At 35.3% G+C, this 19233-nt stretch overlaps 1 long non-coding RNA gene across 3 annotated transcripts in view; it reads left to right on the top strand.

The window, feature by feature from the left end:
- Window positions 1-1088: 1088 nt before the first annotated feature.
- The window catches only part of LOC144248885 (uncharacterized), a 28169-nt gene continuing 10024 nt past the window's right edge, over window positions 1089-19233 (top strand). The window contains exons 1-3 of one of the 3 annotated variants that reach the window (XR_013342058.1): window positions 1089-1304; window positions 1458-1519; window positions 7368-7478. This is a non-coding gene — a long non-coding RNA (uncharacterized LOC144248885). Of the gene's footprint in view, window positions 1305-1422; window positions 1520-7367; window positions 7479-19233 lie in introns of those variants that run through there. The other 2 variants (XR_013342059.1, XR_013342060.1) reach the window with 2 other exon arrangements.

Genomic DNA, 19233 nt, shown 5'->3' with positions numbered 1-19233 from the left:
AATGGATGTATATTCTATCTTTTCTTAAAGTTAATATTCAGTTGTAGTGGGTTGACCCTGGCTGGATTTGAGGCAGTCACCGAAACTGCTCTTTTACTCCCCTCTGTAAGTGAACAAGAGAGAGAATATGCAATGAAGGATTCATGGGTTGAGATAAGGATAAGGAGAGATCTCTCACTGATTACCCTTATGGTCAAAATCGACTCAGCTTGGGGATATTAACCTAATTTATTACCAACAAAATCAAAGCAAGACAATGAGAAGTAAAATAAGTCTTAAAAAACACCTTCCTCCCAACCCTCCCTCCTTCCCAAGTTCTACCTCCTCCCCGGAGTGGTGCAGGGAGACAGGGAGTGGGCTTTATGGTCTGTTCATCACAAATTGCTGCTTCTGCTCAGGGAGAGGAGTCCTTCCCTTGCTCCACTGTGGATTCCCTCTCATGAGAGACAGATCTCCATGTACTTCTCCAATGTGAGTCCATCCCACGGGCAACACTTCTCCATGAACTGCTCCAATGTGGATCACTCTTCTCTGGAGCATGGTCCTTCAAGCACAAGCCTGCTCCAGTGTGGGTTCCCCACAGGGTCACAAGTCCTGCCAGTAAACCTGTGCCAGGGCTTCCCTCTCTGTAGATCCTTGCCAGGAACCTGCTCCAGCACAGGTTTCCTGTGGTTCACAGCCTCCCCTCAGGCATCTGCCTGCTCCACAAGCCTCCTCCACAGAATGAAGGAGGTTCTCTGCATCCTCATGGAACTTCATGGGCTGCAGGGGCACAATTGCTTTAACATTATCTTGACCATGGGCTGCAGGGGTATCTCAGCTCTTGGACCTGGATCGCCTCCTGCCCCTCCTTGTCCACAGACCTTGGTGTCTATAGTGTGGTTCCTCTCACATATTCTCACTCTGCTCTTCTCTGGCCATAATTATGTATGTCAAATAGCATTTCTATTCCTTAAATATATTATACAGAGATGTTTCTATAGTTCCTGATTGGCTTAGCCTTGGTCAGCAGCAGGTCTGTCCTGGACCTGGCAAGCATTGGCTTGCCCAGACACAGGGGAACAAGCTTCTAGCAGCTTCCCACAGAAGCCACCCTGTAGACCAGCCCTGCCACTACCAAAACCACACAAACCTCACATATCAGTATAGCTTGGATATTAATAGCATAGCTGATTTTAAAATTTCAAATTTGTGTAGGCTGAGTAACAGTTGCTTAGGGTGCAAAAATGCATAGTTTGAAATATCCTCATGTAAATGTCTCAAAGCTTTGCAAGTCACAGACAAAATGTTAAGAAGATAAGAAGGTAATTTTAACATTTTTCTTTATTCCTTCATAGATATATTTTAATCACTGCAAAGATCTCTGTGCTTTGGAAATAAGAAAGTAGAACACAATTCATGAGATAGCTCTTAAAATTTTAGGAATCATTCTATGGAAGTTTCTGTTTCTCTACTAGCAAAGGAAGACCAGAGAACAACATTTCCTAGACCTTCATCAGAGACAATCCTGAAGGAAAAGGTAAGATTACACTAGATTATATATTCTAATTGACTACTAGTAAACAAAAAGCCCAAACCTAGTATATTGGATACCCTGCATGTCAAAAAGAGTGGGGTGTATATGTATATGTATATGTATATGTATATGTATATGTATATGTATATGTATATGTATGTGTATGTGTATGTGTATGTGTATGTGTATATGTACACACGTATATATTGCTATTGTTGTTGCCATCATCATTTATACAGGGAAGTTTGTGATTTTATTTGGTGTGTCTGAGTACATGGAACCAACAAATATGTTAACATGTTCTGATTTGCAATAGAAGTGAATCTTTACAGAGAAATGGCCGCTCCCTATGGCTAACTCTGTGTAACTTTAGAGGATTCCGTTATGATGAGTTCTAATCTGATCACATGAACTGGACCATATTTAATCTGAACTAAAACTCTAATGCAGACACTTGCAGTAGACACCAGATGACAGCTTCATGTCTGCTATTAACCTCCTGGGTGACCTTATCCGAATCATTTTGTATCCTGATATTTCCTTTTTTCTCTCTAAAAGAGGGTTAAGAGCACCAGTAGGTAGAGTATTACCAGCATTACAAGATCTCTGATAAAGTGGAATTTAGAGTGAAATGTTAGTAATATCTATGTGTAGGAGAAAAAAAGGCCAGCTGGCAACAGGTTTTTCCTCATCTCCAGTTTACTTTTTCAGTGGTCATACAGGTGGAAGTTTATTAGCAATAAATCTGGCAAGTCTAACAGTTGTGGAAAACTGTTTCATGTGGGAAAAGAGTGTCTTAGTCATTGTCTCTATCCTTATTATTCATCCTTATGAGAATAAGTCAAAGGTTTTTGTTAATGAAAATTTAAGACAGAAATTGAATAAATTGACAGATGAAGGAGTACAGAATTTATCAGGAGACAATTATGCTTAGATCTGTCAACCAGGCAATTGAATCATCTTTCCTCTATTTGAAAAAGAAGGGTCTTATTCCCTATTATAACCTTATTCAAAATAGAGGGGAAACTCATGGCTCTGCTCCATGGTAATAAGGGTTGTAGATTCATGGGCTTTGTAAAATCAGTCTTTGTTTTATTTCAAACTTGTTGGCTCCTATGCAGTGCTGCCATAGAGCTCAGGCATCATAACAGAGGGAAGAAGGAAGAGCTGAATGCCAGTGAGTAACTCTTCCTGCTGATACCACTTTTTGGTGGCATACAGCCAGGCATGAGTGATCCATTGCAACAGCAAGAAGCATGTAAAGGCCATGTACCTTCTATGACTCACAGTTTAAATTAGGTAATAGCCAAGTTAACCACAGCAGCCTCCTGTTTAGAAAAGACATCAGCTCTGATTCTGAAACAGTTTTTGCCTTTTTTGGAGCCGTGCCTGTGCATTCATATGTGATGCCTGCTGCTCTCTTCCTCCTGAACATTGCTGCAGAGTAGTATGAATAATTTGTATTCAGTTGTTCTGTTTGACTTCAAAATCATGGTAACAAACCATGGTTTGGTATCACAGAATCAAAACTGCCAATTTTCAGTTCTTTTGGCATTCCATACATTTATGGGAAATATGTAAACCTGACAATTTCCTTTTCTTTATGATTGCAAAAGAAAACCAGGCAAAATAATCACTTGAGACAAGTTTCAGGAATTTTTTTACGGAGGAAATGGGCTGTATTCTTTGCAAGCATAAGCTTTCACCAGAAACCCCTTCCTGAATCTGCAAACAATTTTTTTGAGATTTTTTGCATCTAGAGAAACTGAAGAAAATTTATTGAATTGATAGCTTTTTACATTGAGTGACAAGAGAACTCTTGCAGAATAATTTGCTGTACAGTCAAAGAATGTCAAGTGGTTGATCTTTTTTTAGTCTACACCAGTTTACAAAATGTACACAAAACCCCTGAGAGTTTTTGCCAGGGGTTGCAGAGAATTTGCCTGGTAAGCCTGCCTTGCACATATTAATTTTGGATATTTGGGAAATCCTATTAAAAGCCTTAAAAACACTGAGTTCAAAGCTTTTTAACTGTTCACTTGCCTCCAGGGGAAAGTATCTACAGCAATTCACAGGAAAACAAAAATAAAAAAGATACTATAATTAAAGAACAAGAACACAGAAACTTTTCATAATTTTTGTACAGGTTAATTAGCTATTTTCCTAGATCTGAAGCTTATCAGTGTATGTTTTTTACAATGTAAACATTCTGCAAGATGTATCATGATTAACTTGAAATACAGGCTAATTATAGTTAAAAAGAAAATTATTCTGTAATTATCTTTGTAATCATATTACAAAATGCCTGCACATAGCCTAATCAACCAAAATAATATCAGTCATTTTTAAATATTGTTTCTGAACATCTGTGTCTATATTTCTAAGCAGGTAATGTAGTATATATATAAAAATATATACATGTTTGCTAGTAAATAAAGAAACAGTATAGAAAAAGCATAAAACATGAATTGAAACTCTGTCAGCTGCTTAGATAATAACCCTGTTAGGAGAGCAAAAACTTTAAACAAAAAGAAAATTCAGATCACTGTGCTCTTCTTTCTATATCTGGTAGATGATTATATACTCTTTAGTGAAATTATTCTCTGTACATTCTCAACCCAACAAATGCAAATCTTTGCTTCAACAGGATCAGAAATTCTTACACAGGATTTTTAAATGTTTTGTTGTATTTTAATTTCAAGTTTGATAGCAAAAATTTGTCCTGCTTTTGATCCCATGACTAAGTTATAAGGTATCAAAATGTTTAAATTTTTATATTATAATTAAACACAAAAATTCCTTTATAAATTACTCATGTATAACTCAATACTGCCTGGCCAGCCCAAGAGGTATTACTATACCTAATTGCTTTCTTTAGTTGCTAATAACAGAGAAAACAAGGTTAAAATTATCAAACAATTTTGGTAGGCCAACTTGAAACTATTTTGATATGCTAATAGAACTGTATATAATTACTTCCAAACATTTCAATTTTCCACTATTTTTCAGTCCCACCCTCCAAATTGACCACGCAGCACACGATAAGAGCCTGATATTCATTTGAGCATTTGAATTCTCTTAAGGCACCAAAGCAAATCTTCCTCTTTGCTAGTCTTTCTGTTCATTTGGCCATTTTGCAGTAGTCTCAGGAATCATCAACTGGATCCCTCTTAAATACCCTGACTCAGAAGACATTCCTTAAGAGGGACACTGTTGTGCTTCAGCTGCAGAGGTTTCCAGTTCCTGGGCTAAGATCCCACCAAGTGTGGAGTAATACTCCTGAACCAGGCAAAGAATATGTGTTGTGTCAATAACACTAAATATCTGCCAAGCCTCACATAATATGCACTGCCTGCACTGGTAGCAGCAATGAGCCTTCCAGTAAGACAAGCAGTGCAATCTAGAGAGATGATCAAATAGTGCTTATATTGAGGTGGTAGGAACAAGTTTTCTGTGTTGAACACATTTTGGTTCTTGGAATTTGCTTCTTTCCAAGCAAACTGCTAATTCGCTTGTCAAACCTGAAATTGTAAGTACTTTTTATTTTCTCCTGGTAGTCCCCTACCATATTTGCTACTGCAAATACAACTTCTTCAGTAAGTGAGACAGAAATCATACTTAGAAATAATTTCTTCCCTATGACACTAAAATTCCTTTTTGAACACTATTTTGCTCTGTGAAGAAATTAACTTCTGGGGAGTGGGAAGGGCTGGAGTTAATAATATATTTTTTTAAAAAGATAAAATTGTATCTTACTTAGATTTAGTCATGTAAAATTGAACATCTGTCTAAAGATGTATATGTCTCATAAAGACAAATTATTCCCTCAGATTTCTTATTGAAATAATTATAGAGACAACCTACACATCTGGCATAGACTAGAAACATTATATGGATCAATTTTTAAGAAGAATTTCCAGTCCATGTAATCCTATTAGCTTTTAAAAATAGTTAGAAATGCACCAAGAACTAATTATGCATCATAAGCCTTGATGTGTCTCCAATTATGCAATATTTGGTTTTGTTATACTTATATATTCTTAATTATGAAAAAACAATACTGCAAAATATTACTATATAGTATACTAATGTGAACATTCAGATGCTCAAATACATATGTGAGTTGCTTTTTAACTCCAATTTTAAAAAAATGTGCCAAAGACATTTTTTTGCTTTGGGAAGGATCTTGCTTTTTTCCCCTCTAGCCCATTAGCATGTAATATTTATTTCATCAGTAAACATTTCATTAAAGATGACAGGATTTTTACATCCTCACAAACAATTGTCTGGCTTATAAAGTTATTAGATAATTTTTATTTGTAGAACTGAAAATGCTACTGTAAATACATAAGAGCTGCTTTATAAGAAATATCAAAAAATAGGCAATCAGCTTAATCAAAGTCTTTTTCACCTCTACAGACTCCTTCCCAGCTCCTGAAACATGCTTTTAAAAATGTTGAAGGGTTCTGATCTATTTTTTCAGATAGGTTGTCCCACATTTCAAAAACCAGAGAAATTGTGCTAACATGGACTACATCTCCAGCTGTGCTAAAAAGCACTTTGAAGACACATCACTAAATGGACAAGCCAGCATGAAAGAGGTACTCCACCAAAGGTGCTTTAGTCACTTGGAAAAAAAAAGTGATCCATCTTCAGTATTCTCACATAGCAGGCAGGACTGATGCACAATAAGAACAGCCATCAGCATGCACAAGGTCAGAAGCTGACATTAATGTATATTGCCAAGTTGATTGTAGATTCAGACTAGTCAAAAATAAATGTAGTCCTGCAGATCTCTTCCTTCTGACTTCAAATGGAGACTACATTTTACTAATACATACTAATGTGAATTTTCATACACTGTAATATCCGTATGAAATGCCCAGCCCTTCACCTTAGACTGAATGCATACGTAGGAACTGGCTGTGGGAAAATTCTTGTGGAAAAATACACATTAAATACATAAACTTAAGAGTAATATAGCCAGATGAATGTTCTCTCTAATCACCTACATACGGGATGCCTGAGATTATTCTTGTGAAAGGCATTTCCAATAAATCACAGTTGGTTGTTTACATCTTGTCTAAATATTGCATGTTTTTGACATGAGATCTGTTTTCTGTTTTCATAAGCAGAAACAATAGTACAATACACAGCCATGTTGAATTGGCAATGAGATACTTGCCAAGTAATTTAGCCACATCAATCCATAGGGACTGAAATTTAAAAATAAAAAAGAACAATTATTCATTGCTTGTTTATGTGGAAACAAACAAACAAAAACCCTCACAATTCTATAAGATATAAATCATAGCAAATATAGGAAGAAATTCGTATGCTCAGTTAGGAATTCCCTTCTGGCATTTAGCTAGCATGACTGACTATAAACAAACTCGAGCTTTTCCAGCTTACCAGTACCCTTCATCCAAAATGAGTGTATTAATTGGTTATCTGAAAATGGTTTTTTATGTTTGCTTCTTAGATATTCTGCCTACTGACCACCTTCCATAGAAGAATGTTTCTTATAACTCACTGTGATTTTTTTTTCCATTTAAAGAAATGGGTTTTACCTAAAAGAAATTTCTTTTATTTGGTACCACAGGGTACAGCAAATCACTTAATTCAATATAATAGTAATCTTATCTACAATAAATATTTTTGTCTTTCCATTCAGAAACTTGTGATGGCATCTAAAATAAATTATGCTCATATTTTTAGAGAAAACTCTTTCTGTTGACTAAACCTTGAAAGTTATGTTAGGACCTGCTCACTCTTTGAAGAAACATACAACTAAATGGAAGATGGTAATGATAAAATGTTTTGAATGCTCACTTGAATTTTGTTTCTACAGCCACATCTACATGAGTTCACTAAATGCCTGGCACTGGAACCAGGTGACATGGTGCAGCTTGTGCCTAGGCTGGCAATTTACCCTGCCACACTTACATTCTGTCTGCATGCCATGTGGCACAAGCCCCAACACGGTACGGACCCTACTCATTTTACTCATGCACCAGTATGACTCCTCAGCACGTTGTGCAATGAACCTCTCCTTCTCTGTCTCACATGGCACGTAGAGCACACCTAGGGGATTTAAAGTAACCACAGTAACCACATTGTCAGGTGGGGAATTACTCTTGGAATTGTCCCTCCACCCTGCTTGTGTTATGCAGGGATAGCAGATACCAGATTATGGGTGCTCTCTTTCTTCTTCATCTCCCTCCCATAGGCTCACAATATATATTTCCTGACAACAAAGGCTGAAAACAAGATTTATGCCCACCAGAGCTCTTCCAGGGGCTAACTTCTTTATCCAATCTGATGGCAATGGAATCATGGAAAAATGGTCTTGTGGCAAAAAGCCTTCTGGCCTGCATTAGGAGAAGCACTTTCAGCAGGTTGAGGCAGCAATTCATCACATCCTGTGAGGGAGGAGGTGCTCCTTCCCCATGCTGAAGTTGCATTTAGTGTGCTGAGTCCAGGTCCAGGCTGTCCAACCCAAGAGAGACATGAACATCCTAGAGCTGGTTGACGGAGGATTTAGCCATAGTCAAGAAAAGAGAGCTGGAAGTGTTCAGCCTGGAGAGAAGTCTGCAAAAGAGACTCAGTCTGCAAAAACATTTGATGAGGGGCAACAAAGAAGTTAAAGCCAGACTCTTCTGACAGGTGACAGGACGAGTCAAGAGACACAAACTGAAATAAATGAAATTGCATTTCAACATAAGAACACTTTTACCACAAGGGTGGTCAAAGACTGAATAAGGTGCCTCAAGATGTTGTGGAGTCTCTGCCCCTTGAAACCCAACAGGGAAGGGCCTTTGGCCACCTGCAGTATTTACCCTGCTCTGGGAAGAGGGGATCAGACTGCATGATTTGCAATGGCCTATCCCACCAACAATAATTCTATGATTCTGTGATTCTGAAGTTTCAAGCACTCCATGGTGTCTCCCTCTGCAGTCAGATATTCAAAAAGATTTTTCTGAGGGTTGGCAAGTCTGAGGTGGTTCCAAAGGGGAAATCTGAAATCTCCAAACCAGATGTTAAGCAATGAGGGATTAGATAGCAGAGCTAAACATAAAACAAATATGCTGATCTGTGCCAGCATGTTAAAAGCGAACACTAACATGTAATTTTTACTTAAAAAAATAGAAATATCTTTGTCTGCAGTAGTTTCTGAGTGCTTTTTTCTCTGCCTGATGTTTTGCTATTCATAAACTGATAAACCTAGCCAAAGCAAAATCTGCATCCCTAGCACACTTGGCCAATACCCCTGCAGGCTAAAGTGAGGGTGACCAACAAATAGGAGCACAGCAAATACAAATGCAGTAGTTTGTACAGAAGTTTGTGCAGAGGGGCATATGGAAGGGATCCAGCAGCAAATGAGGACAGCACAGGACTGCTCAACATGTTGTAATGTGCAACAGGGCACAAAGCACAAGCTTCAACAGCACCTACCATCCCTGCACTTTGGAGACTTCCACTCAAAGCCCGAGCTCCAGGGCACCCAGGGGTCTCCCACTGAATCAAGTGAAAATGGTCCACATGCCTGCATCTGTGTTCTGGCTGAAAAGCTGGACCGCCTAGCAAAAAAAAAAAAAAAAAAAAAAAAAAAAAAAAAAAAAAAAAAAAAAACCCAAAAAACAAACCAACTAAAAAACCAAGCAAACAAAAAAAAACACCCAAAAAAACCCCAAAAACAAAATCAAAAACAAACAAACAAAACCAAAACAAAAAAAAACCAACAAAACCAAACAAACAAAAAAGAAAAAACAAATAAACAAAAAACCCACAAGCAAAAAAACTTCTTGAGGAGATGGACAGACTGGAGCACCAGGAGAAATGAAAATTAAGTGGACGGGATCCTTACAGAGCCCCTGAAGAGGCATGAACTCAAGTTCCAAGCTGCATAGGAGGAGGAACAGCCATTAGATGTTCTAGAACACCAAATCATCTGCATAGAACTGCAGACTGGACAGAAGACTTGGAGACATGCATTCATCTGGAGTGGAGAAGCTGGAGACCAGGAAGGGTATTCACCAAATCTGAAATTATTCTAGAGAGCTGAAGCCTATCTCTGTGTTTGCTGGGAGTCTATTGGTTCAGGAACCCTAGACACGCTGGTTTGCTCTCTGCCAGACACAAAAAGAGTTTGGCTTATTCATTTTTTTCATAGTTCATCCTAGATATTGAAAATATAGGTGCAAATTAAGTTTTGAAAGAAACAGAATGCAGACTGCCTGTCTTGGTTTGACAAGACAGGAGTCTGTGAAGGAGGGCAAAAGCCTCCTGTGCAATGGAGAAGGTAAACCCCCTCCCTCCGAATTACCAGGATCTTTAAATTAAAAGGCTCTCAGGCAAAGATATGGGAATGGGAGTAACAATTCTTTACTAGGAGAAACTAAATAACAATTTTAAAAGGCAAATGCAATTGGTACAAACAAAACTAGTGATAAAGTCCACAACCTGACACCCTGAGGAGTCGGGGTGTTGGTAGCAGTCCAGTTGAAATGACAGCTGCTCCTCTTGCAGTGGCTGATGAATTGCAGCTGAAGTAGTGATCTTTAGAAGGGTATAGTTTTTCTCTGAAGATCTGGTGGTAGTTGAGGCCGGTCTTCCTCTGGGAATCCAGCAGAGAAAAAAAAAAAGAGCTGTCTCTCTGGGAATCCAGCGAAGGGGCCACTTCTCTGGGAATACCACAAAGAGAGAGCTGCTCTGTCTCCCAAAAGGTACCACTTTATCCAATAAAAGAGTGCTTGGCTTCCCCCTCTGGGTGGAGCATCTCACAATGGGATGGTGTTACGTTACCAGCCCTGCAGTGAGTCAGTCAATGGCCCATTAACAAACCATTACCTCTTTGGAGCAAACCATTGTTCTTGGAAGAGATAACAAACCTGCCCAACCTCCAACAGATGGCAAATAGAATACAAGCTTATCTTACAAACCAGGACACTGCCATAGCTCCTAAACTGGATCATGTAATCTGTAGATTACAAACGTATTCTGTCAAAGACAGAAATTAATCTATGTTCTTGACTGGAAGTAGGACTTAGTCAAGCAAGAAAGGAGAAAAGGAATGAAAACTAATGGTTCGGTCTTTGAAGTATCTCCTACTCTTTGTTTCAAAGTCTATATTACTAATTTTTCTACTTCTGGATCTTATGATTGCTATCCTAACATTTCATCTCTTCATTGTAATAAAGATGTTGTATCACTGTTTTCAGATTCCTTAGAAATAGTAAGAATTTGTTAACATTTTTAAAATTCTGCTTCTGGTTGAGGCATCTATAACAGTAAGATAAAGCACATTAACTGGATTTGTTGGTGGTATAGATTATGGATAATATATTTATTTACAATTGTCAATAACAATAACCCAAAGTATCCTAAATTCAGATGTTGCTAGTGACTGATATTTACTGCTTGCTGCTGAACAGTTACACAAAATTGCTATAAAATTTGGATTAATATCTAAATTCTTCAGACAACTACTGTTGAAGGTCTTAAAAGTTAAAAAGGCACTATTTTATCTTGTAGAGGGCTTAGTATAAGACTTTTTAGCAAGCACACGGTCATTTTGCAAACTGCAGAATATGAAACAGTTTTTTGGGTGCAAAAAGCATGCACCCCTGCAGAAAAGGAACTGAATTTATAGTTTTTGAAAAAAATTTATGGCAAATATGAATATGCCTTTGGAATTATTATGCAAGAAAAAAGCAAAAATAAAAGCAAAGATTAATTACAACAAAATTGTTTTCTAAGGAACAAAAATATACATCCATGAGAATCTTAGCACAGTCCAGCCTGTGACTTTTAATAAAGTATGGCTTAAATTATTGTTATTCCATATTTCTACTATCACTAAAGAACAATTTTTTAATGTGTTTTTCATACACTAAAATAGATATGTTAAGCACCTCTCTTCAAATAAGAATAATAAAATTCTGGAAGTTATTGTCTCTATTAATACTAGATAAAGTATAGGCAGCTAGCATAAAGACTTTAATTCACAAGAATCTTATTGTAAAGGTAAATATTGAAAAAATATTATATTTTTATAAATAGTACTATGAAAAAGGAAAATATTTTCTATTTTTTATGTCAGAATTGAACCTGATTTCAAAGTTTCCCTTTGAACCACTGCTCAAATGAAATTTGATATGTTATTTTTACTTCTGTTTACTTCTTTTTTAGAAAATAAGGAATTTTCCATTGGTTTTGCAAGCCTCAGGAGTTTGGCAGTGTGTGAAACAGGAAGATAAGTGACAGGACTTGAGATGCAAGAACCTAATGTACCATAGAACTGAAAGCAGGTGATATTGGTAAAGACAAGGGAAAACAAATGGATGGAGTGAAGAAAAAGTGCTAGAAGAAAATGTAATTTCTGCTGTAATTACTGTTATACTTCTACTTAATTAAAAATAACTGGCTATTTTACTTTTAGAACTAAATGAAAGTTTAGGGATGAAATTTAAAGGGTTTGTCTGTTTTAAAGGATAGGCACATATAAAAGTTGAGTTAAAAATAAAAGGTTTTTCAGAGCCTGAAACTTCTAAATGATCTTGCTCAGAAATTTGGGTGAGCTTGCATTTATGATTAATCCTAATCAGAGATATGTGGTACCCCTCAAAGCAGTATACATCTTTTTAATTTGTTTTAAATGCGGAGGTTTAAACTGTGATAATCTGAATAGCAAAAAGCATACTTTTGAAAATTCATGAAGTGAAAAGATAAAAAGAGGGAAACAGCTCCAGTAACATATTAAGTGATACTGTTTTGATATTCCCTGACACCTTATAACTGTGACATGCTAAAAGTGGTCCTTTGCAAGTAAGCTGACCCATGCTTCTCTTCCATATCTCCTGCACTGGCTGTGTCATACAGACACAAAACTGGTGTATGGATCTCTTTCTAAATTATTGTGCTCCTAGTGCTGGACGTATCTACAAACACTTTCAACCTTATTGTTGTCTAAGGGACCAAGAAGAGTTAGAATTTCTTTCACTCAGGCTATTTTGTATCTCAGTGCCAGGCCCATTAATATTATCAGGTATATCACTAAAAGCCCTATAGAATTTTCCAGTCTTTCAAACGCTGCAGGATTTCCATCTGTCCAATGGACTTCTCTATTTACATTCTTTGATAAATAAAGGAGTCCAGTCTATTTGCTTTAACAAAGGCCAGGAATCATTTGCTGTGCAATTGTTAGACTCTACTGAAGTGTAACTAAAACTTCTCCTCAATGATCTCTCACCACATGTTCTCTACATATCATTCTCTGTATTATTTACTATTTTATAGCTTTAATGTGGGCATTTCTTACATCCAGATGGTTTCTTATCCTGGTATTAAGTACCTTTGTAAGAGACTAAACTTAGACTTTCACTTCTAAGATGTATTAAATAGTTTTCTTTTTGCTGTATGCTTTGGCATACACATACTTCAGGCTGGTATCTCAAAATGTCTGTCATCATATCTTGAATTTTCTCAGACAGGTGGGATTTTATATATGTGAGTGACAACATAAAACTAGCATTTTCTGAAACAAAATATATGGAAATCTTCAATATAAATATTAAAAAATGTATCTGTATTTGAAAAAAAATCCTATTTTTTAAGCAGTGAGAATAGGAAATGCGTAACTGGATGTAATTTGCTATGTATTAGTTTGGTTATTTCCTTATCTTTCTAGCAAAACACAGCAAAATGTTATTAGAGTTTGCTTTTTTTTTAATGCAGAAGTGTTTGCTGACAAAATAATTACTGTTTGAAACCTATTGCACATTCAGAATAAATAAAATAATTCACAGAAGAGCAGGTCCATTAACTAAATATCTATGTGAAAAAATCTCACTTTCACATACATAAAATGATCCCAAAATAATTATAGATCACATTTATCAATAGTCTGGTTTGAAGATAATTTCCCCCTAATAATTTCACTTCAGCCATGAACTTAATGAACAGTAAGAGAATTTTAGATAAAGTAATTTTTAAAATGTGCTGTAAAACACCCTTTACAAAAAGTTTATAAGAAAGGTGACCATAAAACATATACTTAATTTGTAGACCTTTTGGTAGAATTAGAAAAGGGACAGAATATTTAGGATAGTGATTAGATGTAGTTTTACAATGATCATTTTAGCCTCTATTGAACAGTGCCTACATAGGGTTAAGGTCTCCCTGTGCCCCCAAAAACTGAACTGTGGGTTGGCAAGAAGATGGGCAGGAACTGAGCTGAGCCACCTGACCCCAAATGACCAAAAAGATCTCTCACAGCACATAACATCATGCCCAGCAATAAACTGGGGGGAGTAATCAGGCAGCTGTGTGGGGACTTACCTGTCACCTCGAGTCATCTGTGACAATAAGATTTAGGCAAAATATAAATGTCACCAATACTCATGTATATACACCTTTAATAGAAAGGTGTGAGACTCAGTTATGCTGACACAAGGTTCTGCCTACATCCATGGTGTGCAGTACTCATAATTGACGTGAACTGAGTTTCTCTATTCCCTGAAGACTTCACAATTTTATTGGTAGTGATGTCTCCTCTATTATTTTGTAGAATTTCCATTTTCTTAGAAGTGTCATATTGAAATATGCTCCCTTTCCTGAATTGCCTTTTATACAGCTGTGTTGCCTAGGGGCCCTTGTCACAGTCTAAGTCTCCCTTGAGCTGTACAAACACTGAATAAAAAGGTGAACTTTTCCCACAGACATTTCACAAGGTAAATATAAAAGAAACTGCAGACTGATATAAGAAGTCTCATTCAGAAAAACAAGAAGTGAGAAGGTATTAGTCACGATGTTAGGTATTTGCTTTGGTGCATAAACTCAGTTTTTAACACTTATCAGTATAAATGTTAAGAACTCATCCACAAGATCATGATAGTGCTTTTCAGGCATTTGTGGAAATGGGAAGAACAAGGATAAAAGAGGCAAAAGAGATCCAGTTATCTGGTACAAGTCATAAGGGCCCTACTGTAGCATACTTATTTATAAGTGCAGAAAATTTGAATCAATGACTAGGACTGGCTCATTCATTTGGACCTTTTTGAAACAAGAAGTTGTCTTAGAGAGAGGGACTAGGATGAAGAGGCCAATGGCCACACACTGCCTGTGCCCCACTCTCATCAAAAACTTTAAAATTCCTTTTGGAATACTGAAGTTCAAAAGAAATGTAATTAATTTTCTATCTCAAAAAATGGCTAAAATACTTACCGAAAATATTCAATTTATTAAATGATGCCTTAAAATATTAGGCAGGTAAAGTACTGAGCAAACAATATAATCCCAGTTGTATGCATGTGCGACACATAGGAATGATGCAATTTGTTTGATTTTACTTTAACTCCATAATAGTTTTATTCTTTTATATGCATGGGCTTTAAAAATAGTCTGCTTCTCTGATATAATTTTTTTCATGCTCATGAGCTAAACATGAGGAATCTGCAATTGCAAATGTCAAGAGGCAAATGTAAATTAAATACCTAAACTGGGAAATATGGAATATGTTATTAATTGAACAAGTATCAATGTCATACTCTTCACAATTGCCAGACAATTTCACAATGGAAAAATACATAAAGTCAGGTTTATAAATGAAAGGGGACCTTTATTATCTAACACTTCTGCCAGGATATGTCACATCAAAATCATCTCCATCACACTTGCTAAATGTGTTGTGAAGGGATGAAAAGTGAGAGGCAACAAATTTGAGTTTCAGTCTTATCTGTGGATTTGCACCTTAAGTTAATATTTTTCACACAGTATGACTTAGTAAAAGAGCAATTAAAAAGTCAAATGTCACTTGAAATTACATATTTTTTACTTTTGAAGCTGGTAAGGCTTTAATTTCTACAAATAATTTGCAAAGCATTATGAAGTTACATGTAAAAATTATATAGGTGATCTTTAAATCAGAATCGCACCAGCAGACTAAAAATTTTTTTTATATTTGAAAAAAATAAAAATAATGAAATGAGGTGGAGTTCATACTATTAACAGAAAATTCAAAGGACGAGAATGAAATCCAATTTACTGCCTATCTGCTATTTATATTTAAAAACAAAAAAACTTCAATATGTGAATTGACTATTTTCTCTTACATCAAAATTGTACTCTTATTACATGATCTAAACTTTTTGCCCCAGCAGGTGAAAGTTAAGCACAGAAGCAGATGTACATCAACTATTCAGTGTGCTTGTGTGTTGTGTAGTGCTTGCTACTTGCTAAAGTATTTTTCATGAGTTTCCAGTTAATTAGAATTACATACAGTTCATTTTTAAATCTATTAATTAAATTAATTATGATTTAACACTTTATATTTTTTTTACTTGAATATAACAATACTGTTAAGTTCAAATTATAAAAATAAGTCCGATGCTATCTACTAGGTAAATTACCACCTGAGAAAAAATACTTTTCAGATACTATTGCTATTGACATGCTTTCATGTGCACACACACACACAAATTCACACACAGATATCTGTGCTGTGTGTATTGTAATTGCACTTGAATACAATATAAGGAGATTTATTACAATGAATGCAAGCTCTTATCCTAAAAGATACCTTAAAAAGTTTTATAAAACCTCACTGGCATAAAACTTTTCCCAGGACACATAATTTAGAAGACCTTTTCCACAGTGCATAAATTTAACCATAGAAGTCCATCTTCACATTGCGTTGTGCAAATAATGGATATTAGGTTAGGTAATTCAGAAAAGCATGAATTTTCAACTTTTTTATTTCAAATATAGGAATACACAAAGCAATTAGAAATCATGAAAAATTAGAAGAGCAATTAAACTTTTACACTCTTTTTTTTCCAAGTTGATTTTAACTCTGAAAGTGAAATCATCCAAAACAGATGATGCTGCATTTTTAAGGTGGTGAATGCATCTAGAAGAGGCTATGCACTCCACTTTATTTTTTCCTCATTACCACAGTGACTGAGAAATTGTTGGAAGCTAATATAATGTGTCACATCCCTCTCATCTAGCACTGACAGCATGAGCTTGTGACAGATGGATTACAGCACATGCCTGTTGTGAATGTTCCTAATGTTCTCAGTTCTCCCAGGCAGCTGAGACCTGAGGTAGAAGGGATCTGTTTCCTATTATTATTAATAAATGAGGCAGATTAGTAGAGGTTATACAAGTCTGGGAATATTATAGAAAGTGGATATACCCAATGAATTTGCATATTTTAGAGTATAAAATATAATATTGGAAAACTATTAATTAATGCTAGCAATGGGAAAATAATATAATGGGGAAATGATATTATAGCTACTGACCAACTGATTTGTAACATTGAAACTTTAAAGATAAAATGGGTTTTTTGACTGGTAGGAATAAAATTCTTTTGCAGCAATAGAGAACAAATGATTGGGATAGTAAAACCCATTACAGTGTGAAGTCACAATTTCTTTTTTTGGTTTTTTTTTTTTTTTGCCACTTTCTGTTTACTCAGAAGGAAATTAATCTCTTACACTGGTGTGTTTTTGATTAATTGTTTCTGCAGTATGAATAATTGGAAAATTCAATCCATAATAGACTCACAAGTAGGGCCACAGGCTACAATTTTCAGCATCTAAGTATTTCTAATGTGACAGGATATGGAAGATTTAAAAATAATAAAAATAGAAAAAACTTGCAAACCTCAGCCCTTTTCCTGTTGAATTGCTGATGAAGTGTGGTTGTTATACTTGTGAAATTCTTCAAAAATCACACTAGGAGAAAGAAGACTATGAAAGTGCTTCTGAAGTACCAGTGAAATATGACTTAGGTAATGTAGTAGCTAGTGTACAGAGACAGGATATACATGTGTCTTGAATTAAGTGAGTTTGAGTATAAAAATTAAGTTTTTCATTCTATGGATAGAAAAGAAAGACTTGCATTTCAAGTTACTTTTTAAGATTTGCATTGTTTCTGCTTTCTTCCATCTAAGTTTCCATTACCTTCAAATACAGCATTAATTTACCACAAAATGTTATCATTTTGTTGAAATGAAACTTACTTATCAGTAGTTTTGATACACTATAATTTAACTTACTTTGTGTTTTAATCATTTGGTACAGCTTTACACATATCCAAATTTAGGTAACTATAAACTGGGACTCAGGTTTCTATTCTATTTGCACAATGAAAATGTAATTTTTGTTGCTTAAAAGTATGTTGAAAATCCATTTTTCCAAAGTAAAGGTGTTAAGGAATCTTGGATTTGTAGCTAGAACATTCAATCTGTTTCAAACACAAGCTCCCGAAGGACACGGGATATCTCTGTGCCGTCCATGTCCAGGTTTTACACAACTTTTAAACCTTGATCATCGCTTAAGGTTTCTTCGCTATGTTTTTCAGATCATGAAAATCAATTATATTGAAGTTCTATTTAAAAATATCAAAATTACTTCATAAATGAGAGCAAATCTCTATCACAGAATTCAATCTCTTTATTTTTACTGTGCTTCACAATCATGTGTTTACACATCATGAGTTTTCTTATTTACCTCATGAATACTGATACTGACACAGGGCAGGAAGAACTCATTTCAGCTATCTGCAACCATCGAAAAAATATTTTTTAAAATTTGAAGTACCTATCTTCAAAATCAAGATAGATGCTTTAAAAGTGTAGTCTGTGGAAAAGAAAGATGCTTGAGGCAACTATATTTTAAATTTAGACAACTCAGTTAAACCACAACACGCTTCTCTTCATAGAAAAGTTATATTGGTGTATTTTAAAATTCATCTTTCTAAATAAATAAGTAAAATAAATTTTTTCTTCAGTGTTTCTAATGCTTTTTCTAGAAAAATGTAGGACTAAAAAGATGACTAATAATAATTGAAAAGTTCATCTCTAGTTGCTTTACTGAAACCTCCCTTCTACATATGTTCACATATTTGTGCCTTTTAATTAAAAGTTGTATAATGTGGATATTGCTATAGTGTTAGATAAAGACAATAAGCATATATTGAATTGAATATGTTGATTTATGGATTAGCCCTTATGTAAAAATATCAGCATACATGAATGATTGTAATTAAAAAAGTTTATTTCAGGTTTCTGGCAATCAAGCGCACATATTCAAACTTTAATTCTGTGCTCTGAGATTTCTGTGTTGGAGTTGTAGCTCAGTATTTCATTACTGATTTTCTTTCAAAAATCAATATAATACTTGTGAACGCTTTGAATCATAATGCTGGAAAATTATTCTTTCCAACAGAACAGATAGAGCAAGGTGCAGTGATGAACGCAGTCTTCAACATGTGGTCTGTCATTTTATGACCTACTTACAAGTTCAAGGGCAGCTGTTATAAACTGCTGATAAATTTAAATAAATGATACTATGGAGAGGAGTGAAACTGCAAAAGTTATACCATTTCCTTTCATTAATAAGGTCTGATTTCGTGAACTTCTCAAGCATTCCTCCTAAAAGTATTAAACATAAACACATCAATCAATAGTCTTATGTTGGTTTATGCAATGTAAAAAAAAGTAAACAAGCAAGCAAACACACAAAAATTCCTATAATCTTTGGTTACAAAAACATGCTGCTTTCTTATATCAAGGAAGTACCTTTGTGCCAAATATGCTAAATATTAATAAAATGGTGTGAAAGTTAAAAAAAAAAAAGAAGAATGTAAAAAAGTTTAGAAACCTGTTGTTTCTTTTTAGTTTTTGTTATTTTTGGTTACATTCTTCTGGA

Source organism: Lonchura striata, chromosome 2, assembly GCF_046129695.1.
Source record: "Lonchura striata isolate bLonStr1 chromosome 2, bLonStr1.mat, whole genome shotgun sequence".
Lineage (NCBI taxonomy): Eukaryota > Metazoa > Chordata > Aves > Passeriformes > Estrildidae > Lonchura > Lonchura striata.
The sequence above is the reverse complement of the archived record's forward strand: the minus strand, read 5'-3'. Positions and strand labels throughout refer to the sequence as shown.